Raw genomic sequence first — 9,336 nt, 5'->3', positions numbered from 1 at the left:
TAATTCGGTTTTATCCGAATAGTGAAAAGCCCTATAAATAATGGCTTTTATGGTATTAACCTTAAAAAAAAATTATAAGTTTATGGGTAAAAACTAAAAAGAACTGTAAACTTAAGAGATTTTTTGCGAAGTTAATATAATGGTAACTTGGAAAACCTGCAATCACCGGTAAAAGAGTACAACCGAACATGTTTTTGGAAAATATAATGGCAAAAACAGATATAAAATCAAATTTTGGGCAAAACCGACAAAAACCTGAATATCAAGAGTTTTTATGGTGTTAGCCTTTTCGATAAAACAATTTAGAAGTAAATCTTATGCAAACACTAATAAAACTTCGTTAAATGAAAAAAAATGAGATGAATATATATATATATATATATATATATATATATATATATATATATATATATATATATATATAGGTTTAGGTTCTATGGAAAACAAAAAACCCTAAAAATAAAAAAAAAATGCATAAAAAATACATAGAGATCATAAAAATTTTCTTTGAAATTTTTATGAAAAAATCGCAGCTTTTAGTATAAAATTGTTGAAAATTTAAAAAAAAAACAATTTAAAAAAAATGATTTTTTTCAGCGATTTTATTAAAAAGCTGCGATTTTCTATAAAAAAAAATTAAAAAAAATTGTGATATCTAAGTTTTTTTTATTGTATTTTTAGGGTTTTTTGTTTTCCAAATAACCCTTCCCTATATATATATATATATATATATATATATATATATATATATATATATATATATATATATATATATATATATATATATATATATATATATATATATATATATATATATGAGATTTTATTCATTTTAATAATTATATAGAAATGGTACTCTTGGTATATAATATTTTCATAGTTGATATCTATGAAAATATTAAAAAAAATTGTGATATCTAAGTTTTTTTTATTGTATTTTTAGGGTTTTTTGTTTTCCAAATAACCCTTCCCTATATATATATATATATATATATATATATATATATATATATATATATATATATATATATATATATATATATATATATATATATATATAAGATTTTATTCATTGTAATAATTATATAGAAATGGTACTCTTGGTATATAATATTTTCATAGTTGATCCAAGGGTCTATTTGTCATTGTACAAATATTAACGTATTAAAAGTTAGATTTAACGTCGAAAATCCATAGAAGTCCCAATAGAAGTTTACTGACATGACTCTTCCATTGGCAATCTACTGCTCCCACTTAGTTACAGATGCACATGCTTTGATTCGAAAGTTGTAGCCAGTGATGAATCTTTGGCTTTAATTGGAGGGATTGCTGGCTCAGGAAGAAGTAATGTGGGTTTATAATTCTTGTTGCAATTGGTATAAACATGGAGATCGTAATACCCAGTATTTTCACTCTTTAGCTAGCGCAAGACGGAAGAGAAATAGGATTGAAGCTATAAATCTTGATAATGGGGACTTGGCAAAGACCTACTCCAGATAGGTTAAGGAGGCATAAGTCAATAATGATGGCATCGAATGCCTCTTTAAAAGGAAAGAAAAGCGAAAGACCTATTGTGTAAAGTTTAGAAACCAGAAAGACCATTGGTATAATATTTTCTAAAGAAATACTGAAAATGCCATTTTTTTATGAACTAAAAGGACATTTTTTAAATTTTGTCATACGATAAAGATTCAAAATAAAATTGGCTTGAGTTCAAATTTATCTAGATAAGGAATAGGATAAAGAACAAAATTCAAATCTATGTATATAAAATAAAAATAATAAATAGAAAAACAAAGTATATGTTGATTGTAAATTGATGTGTTAGTGTGATATCTCACTGTTAGATTTGGAGTTAATAATTTCATGTTGATCTTTTTGATGAATTATTCATGATTTTATGCGATGCTCCATTTCAAAACAGAAATATGTCAAAGACGAATTGAAATTTCTTCCTTATAATAGGTAGCGGGGAATCAAAAGTTTCCAAAATAGAGAAGTGAAATCGAAGGAGATAGGTGACATGATTTTGTAGAAGCTATTTTGAAGAAAAACATAATCTCTAACTTATCGAGATTTTATTTATGAATGTATATTTATTATAATTTTTTGAAATTCGAATTTCAGAAATTTTAAAGTTTGAATGACATATTGGGTAGCTCACTTGGAAAGTTTTCAGGCTTAGGAAATGCCATGTGACAATAAATTGACTCTTTTACTGAATATATTTTTTTAATGAATATGATTAAAAAGGACCTTCTAAGAGTAATCAAAAGTTTATAAAAGCAATACTTTTTTCGTTTTACTATAAACTAGTAAAAACCCCCCACGCCATTGGCACGAGTTTAAATAAGTTTAGCGAAATCTATAGAGGCTTGATTGAAATTTGTAAATGTCATGGTGTTTACCAAAAAACACCAAGAAATGGGAAATTTATAAAAACTGACTGGAGCTTTCTGATTTTTACTATATTAAATCCAAAAATATTTAAAATGACTATTTACACGTAAAAGGTAAAACTAGAAGATATAATTTATCAACGCACCAACAAAACAAAACAAAAAATGACATAAAAAAATCTTACGCATATTGATTGTTTTTGAAAAAAATACAGAGACCTTTTCTATAAATTAAAAAATTGTAGGGACTAAATCTGCCAAAATGTAAGCCTTTGTTGTAGGGACTAAATCTGTCAAATTATATAACCGTTGTTGCATTGACTAAATATGCCAAAATGTAAAACTTTTGTGGAAAAACTATGAAAAAAAGGAAAACTCTACTATTCCTAAGAGGGTATGCGATTTAATAGTGAATTTTATGTTTACATGTTTCGATGCTTCTTAGGTTTTTTTGTTTGTTGGTTCTATTTTGTACGTGTATAATGTTTCGAGGAGAGTAGGGGACCAAAAGTGCAACTCCACAAACTAATGTGGCAAATGCTTTAGTGGTCACATTTGGTAAATGACAGGCCCAAAATTGGTAAACTCTTGAAATATTTATGGCTAAATTCAAAATAATGAAAAAGTTAGTGTGTGAATCATGATTTAAGGAAATTTTGGCTAAATTCTAATCATCAAAAAGTTACAGTTCCTAATAGCTAGGATAAATAGACTTTTTCTGTAAACTAAATAATTTTAGGGACTAAGTCTACCAAAATAAAAAACTTTTTTTACATGGAGTAAATTGCATGGCCTAAATCTGCCAAAAATGTAATTTTTTTTTTGCAAGGATTAAAACTGTCAAAATGTAAAACCTTTGTTGTAGGGACTAAATCTGCCAAAATGTAAAATATTTTTGTTGGGCACCAATTTAGTAAAAGACAAGGACCAAAAATAAAAACTTTGGAAACTTTGATGCTAAAAGTCTTAAGTAATATAAAATACTAATATATATATATATATATATATATATATATATATATATATATATATATATATATATATATACTAGCCGTTTACCCGCGATAAGCGACGGGTGCGAATAATTTTTTTCAGAAATCAGTTTCCAAAGACATTTTGATTTTTGTGCAAGTACTTATTATATCCAAATAATTATGAATAAGAGTTATTCTAATATAAACGAAATCAATAAGAATTACAAATGGAAAGTTATATTTCTTTATAAAATGTACATGAAAACATAATTGATTGTATATTATTAATCATACAACATTTATTTATATACCACATTTGATATATAAACATCATTGTCGTTGAACTGTTCGTTAGCATTCACGAATACTTTTGTATTGACACATGATATCTAAATTAAGAAAAAAAAACTCTACAATACACATACAAGTAATTTTAATTTTTTTTGTTGGCGTATGGTAATTTAGACTTATTTAAAATTCAGTCTCAAAACGATCATATTTTTTTATTGATCTCGCAACATGTCATTTCAAATAAAACTCAATGAATCGAAAAATATCATTCACCACTAAATGACGGACATACATACTTATATAAATAGTAGCGACGAATAATATTACAAAAAATCGGCCAATATCATTTACCGAAAATTTAGTTTTTTTTACAGAATATTTTATTTTTCTAGTAAATATAGTAACCTATCTTTTCAATATGTAATTTAGGAAAATACATATATGAATACGATTAGTGGATTTCATTTAAGTTTATTTATACAATTATTTTTTACTTTGACTGGTTTTAAATTACTATGGTATCACGTTATAACTTCTAAATTGAGATTCAACCAAACTTAAATAGACTCATAATGTTATCAATTAATGCTAAACCTCTTGTAATAGTAATTAAAAGAAACGTACTACTAAAATGACGTACTAACATAAATTGACCAAATGACCTTCATCCGGTTATAATCCACAAGGACAAATCCACAAGCAACATCTTGAGAATATCAATTCACAAAATTGGGTCAGGCAAAAATCAAAGAATAGTCAAGGGCAAAATTATTCATATCTAACAAAATTCCCCACCTACCATTAAGATTGTAAATACACCTTATAATAGTAAGTAACACTACTCTTGGCATTTTACTTATCCTTGCAGTAACACCAATACACATTTTTGGGACAAAAATTAACCACATGAATAACAGGGGCAAAATCGTCCTAACTCATCATAAAGCCACAATAGATACAAAACGTGTATATAATCTCCCTGTAATAGCAATAAATAAACCTAATGATCCTTCTTTCACCATCACATATACCCCAACAACCAAATATGTGACAGAAAATGGAATATGGGTAAAACCATACAACTGACTCAGAAAACATAAAATAGATAGAATACCCCAAGAAACGTGAATCAACACCCTGTCTTTAAGCTCTCCTTTCCCCAACATAGCAAGATCCATACCAGTCCAATATAAAAATATGTTATAAGTAATATTATGATGATAACAGTAACATCTGCTCTTCAACCTACAAAAACAACATACTGTTAATCAAAACCACATCCCTCCAAATAAAACCATTAATTCTTTGGAGTAAACCCATCAAAAACGCAATACTCATCTATTAACCAAATCAACTAAAAAACTACAGAAATGATTTTACCCTACACATGTTTTGGTGAGTTACATGTTTTTTGTTTTCTGGATCAAGAGAAAGTGAGATGGTGGGTTTTTCTGCGGTGGTCGCGGCCAAAGTAGGTGGTAGAATGAATGGCGAAGATATAGTGGGGAGGTAGTTAGAAGGGATAGGGAATGGTGACCGAGTCAAGAGCCATCGAGATTTAAGGTTTAAAACTTATGTTACCAACTCACATTTGCCTATTTTCTAATGCATAAATTAAATGTACATGTTGCAATTAGGTTTGTATCTCTTAAAATTCAGCCTTTGACTAAATATGCATATTAAGGTATAATATATATATATATATATATATATATATATATATTAATTTGGATACAAATTTTTTTATAGTTTGAAAACCACTTCAAACAAATTAAAGTAATATAACAAAGCTAAACTAAAATCAACAAAATTGAGATAAGATTATATTATCGTATATGAAAGTAATATAAGAAACTAAAATAAAATCAATAAATTTTAACTTTTATCATCTTTTATTAAACCTTTTTACAACTTCATCTTTTCTATTGACAAACGGCAAAACCAATGCCATTTGTTCTTTACATGACACATTACGTGACTCGTCTACTAAAATTGAAAAAAAATCATTTCCAAGCTCTGCCATAATAACATTATATATATATATATATATATATATATATATATATATATATATATATATATATATATATATATATATATATATATATATATATATATATATAATCCAAAGGTGATTAGGAATAGTACTTTTTTAAGCTTTAGGTTTTTGCCACAAAAGTTTGTGGAATTTGACACTTTTAGTCCCTAAAGTCAAAAAATTTATATTTTTGCCTTTTAATTAAGTTTTTCTGCCTTAAGGTTTTTGCCATAAATCTTTAATGACTTTGACACTTTTAGTCCTTACAGCCAAAGGTTTTTGCCATAAATCTTTAATGAATTTGACATTATTTGTCCTTGTAGTCAAAACTTTTACATTTTGACATAAAAAACAAAAAAACCCTCCTTGAAAATTTTGCCACCATATTTTTCCAACTTTAACATTATTGCCACAATATTTTTGGATTTTGTCCACCAATGTCCCTTCTTTTTGTTGTACGCTTTTGACATCTAATTTTAGGGGTTGTCGACTTTCTCCCATATTTATGGTGATTTACAATTTCAGCACATATCTTTTAAAGTTGGCTGATTTTTTTCCATATTACGCCAAAAGCGGCGTAGCCGCGGGTTCTTTTCTAGTTTAAAATTACATATGAACAAGCTTGCACAATATATTTCTGGATTTCACCGCATTTCATTTGAGCATTTTTTTAGGGCATTCTTTAACACAACACGATCTACAACATCACATCGATCGGATAACCACTGTAATAGTTCAAGAAAGTTACCTTTATTATCCGAGTCTTCCTTCTCGTTATGACCACGAAATGCTAAACCTTGTCGGAGTAGGAACCTAACACAGTCAATTGAAGCATTCAAACGAGTACGATATTCTTTTTCTTGTAAAGTAGTTTGTTTCTCAAAAGCAGACGTGATTGATTGTCTTTGGTTCATCAAACTTTGACACTTTTGGACAACAATAGTGTGTGGAGTTCCTTCTTTGTGTTTATCTATTCCTGATTTCCTATTCCAAGCTTTAAATCCAGATTTTACAAAATGATTTGATCCACCTTGATTTGGTATACTTGATTTGAATAGATAACAACACAAACAGAATGCATCATCTTCTTTTATACTATATTCTAACCAATATTTGTTATCATCAAACCAAGATTGAATAAATCTTCGAGGTTTACCTCCAAAATCACGTGGTGGAAACTTATGATTTAGAGGTTGGAAAGGCTCTTTTTGCTAGTATGCTCTTCTAATTTCATCTCTTTGGTTTACATGATAAAAATCTATACTTGGTCATTAAAATGGATCAACAGGTAGTGCGTTTAAATCAACCTTATTATACTTATGTTGTTGTTCACCATCTTCTTTCTTTTTATAAAACTTATGCAAAGACATTCTTGAATGTTGATGCTTTATTTTGAAATTGAATTATGAAATTGAATGTTATAAAAAGTACCAAACTAATAAGTAATAACCATTATCAATTTATCATTTATCAATCTTTTGTTATCAAATAGAGTAATAGACAAATCACAAAATCAAGACAATAACAATATAACATAAAAATCAAGACAATAGCAGTTGAACAAACAATGTTTTTATATCAAATACACAAAGAATTCTAAAAACTGTTAACACTTAACAAAAACAAATTAAGAATTCTGCAATCTAATCAGTGATTTAGTGATAATGTAATATAAATCATGAAATCATACAAATATACAATCATTAATCAAACAAAGGGTTTTGATTTTGAACAATAAAAAGCAAAGAATTCTGATTTATGAAATTTTAATGTAATACAAACCTCAATTCCTTAAACCTGAACAACAAATATCAGTTGATCGATGGAGCGATGGGTTGTGGCCGATCAAAAATTTCCGATAGCTGATAGCCGATAGGCTGCTACCCTCGGACGGGAAGACGAGGATGACTGGACGACGGCAGGGACGATATCACGAACTCACGATGATGAATGATCGATTCCAATTTTCCAAACTGCGACTTTGCGCCTTTTCCGTTTCTTTTTCTTTTTTTCTTTTTTTTTAAATAAAAATAAAATAATTGATCAATTGGATTGGGCTACAGCTTAATAGATAATGGGCAAAAGATATGGGCATCTGATATAAAAAAAACAGATATGGGCTTTGATGTCAAAGGTAGGTCTTTTATAAAAAATAAGGTGGGTCCTTATTTTTTTTATAAATACTTTCTATATAAAATAAAAAAAGGTAGGTATATATATATATATATATATATATATATATATATATATATATATATATATATATATATATATATACTAATAAAAGAGTAGTCATTTTGCCAAGTGTCATAATATTAGAACTCCTAATTAATATGATGCCACTTGTCATTCTATTAATTCTCCATTTTAAATTCATTAAACCTCCTAATTAATGTGATGTTATTTGTCAATCTATTTATTCTTTATCTTAAATTTTAAATTTTATATTATTGTTTTCATTAGTTCACAAATAAAAAGAGTCTAATATATATGATAAATTAATTACACATATTTATTTGAATCAATAATTATAATTTTACATAACTAATAAAAAAATATCTTAATTAATAATGTATTTAAAATTTTATATAAAATAATTGATTAATAATTTTGAATTTTTTACTATGAATATTTAATCAATTTTGTAACCGTGGTTTCCACGGGTTATAAACTAATATATATATATATATATATATATATATATATATATATATATATATATATATATATATATATATATATATATATATATTATACTGTAGACTATCAACTCGTCATTGTGTGAATGTATTATACAAAACTCTTAAATATGATATATATATATATATATATATATATATATATATATATATATATATATATATATATATATATATATATATATATATATTATAATGTATATAAAACATATTAATCATATATTGAATTTTAAGACGTAGAAGATACAAAAGTTTTTGTACAAATTAATTATGCTTAACAAAACCATTAATATTTACCAAAATTTTGAAGACTTGAATTAAGGAAGGTTATTAAAAAATTAATTTGGAGCAAAATAACAATTTTAAAATATTAAATTCATCAATATAAGTTAATTTACATTTCTTAAACTAGATATATAATAATTAATTTACATCAAATATATAAACATACAATATAAATATAAGTTCTAAACATAAATATTTTAATTAAAAGTGGTAATTTTTTTATTACATAGTAACTAATAACAAAATCTAATAATTATTTTCCCGTAAGAAAATTATTTGCCAAAAAAAATTTAATTTATCGTCGCTGCTTTGCGTGGACACACACACACACACACACACACACACACATATATATATATATATATATATATATATATATATATATATATATATATATATATTGATGCGACATGAGAATGTATGATTAGAGCTAGGAGGAAAAGGCTTACTATTTGAGGCGGCGGATGAGACCTTTTATAGTGAGACCTTCTGCGAGTAGGGGTGTACAAAAAAAATTGTAAGACCAAAAAACTGAGCCGAACCGACTTATCCGAAACCAAAAAAACCGAAACTTAAACAAATCGAAACCGAAAAAACTTGATATCAACGGGTTGGTTTTGGTTTTGAAACTAAGGTATTCACGGATAACC

At 26.4% G+C, this 9,336-nt stretch overlaps 1 long non-coding RNA gene across 1 annotated transcript; it reads right to left on the bottom strand.

Moving 5' to 3' along the window:
* Positions 1-4,629: 4,629 nt before the first annotated feature.
* LOC122198061 (uncharacterized) lies at positions 4,630-5,177 on the bottom strand. Its single transcript, XR_006191884.2, has 2 exons — positions 5,045-5,177; positions 4,630-4,909 (listed from the first exon to the last, which is right to left on the bottom strand). It is a non-coding gene; the product is annotated as an uncharacterized LOC122198061 (long non-coding RNA).
* Between the last annotated feature and the right edge of the window lie 4,159 nt (positions 5,178-9,336).

The sequence above is a fragment of the Lactuca sativa genome, chromosome 5 (assembly GCF_002870075.4).
Source record: "Lactuca sativa cultivar Salinas chromosome 5, Lsat_Salinas_v11, whole genome shotgun sequence".
NCBI lineage: Eukaryota > Viridiplantae > Streptophyta > Magnoliopsida > Asterales > Asteraceae > Lactuca > Lactuca sativa.
This window is presented reverse-complemented; position numbering and strand designations above follow the sequence as displayed.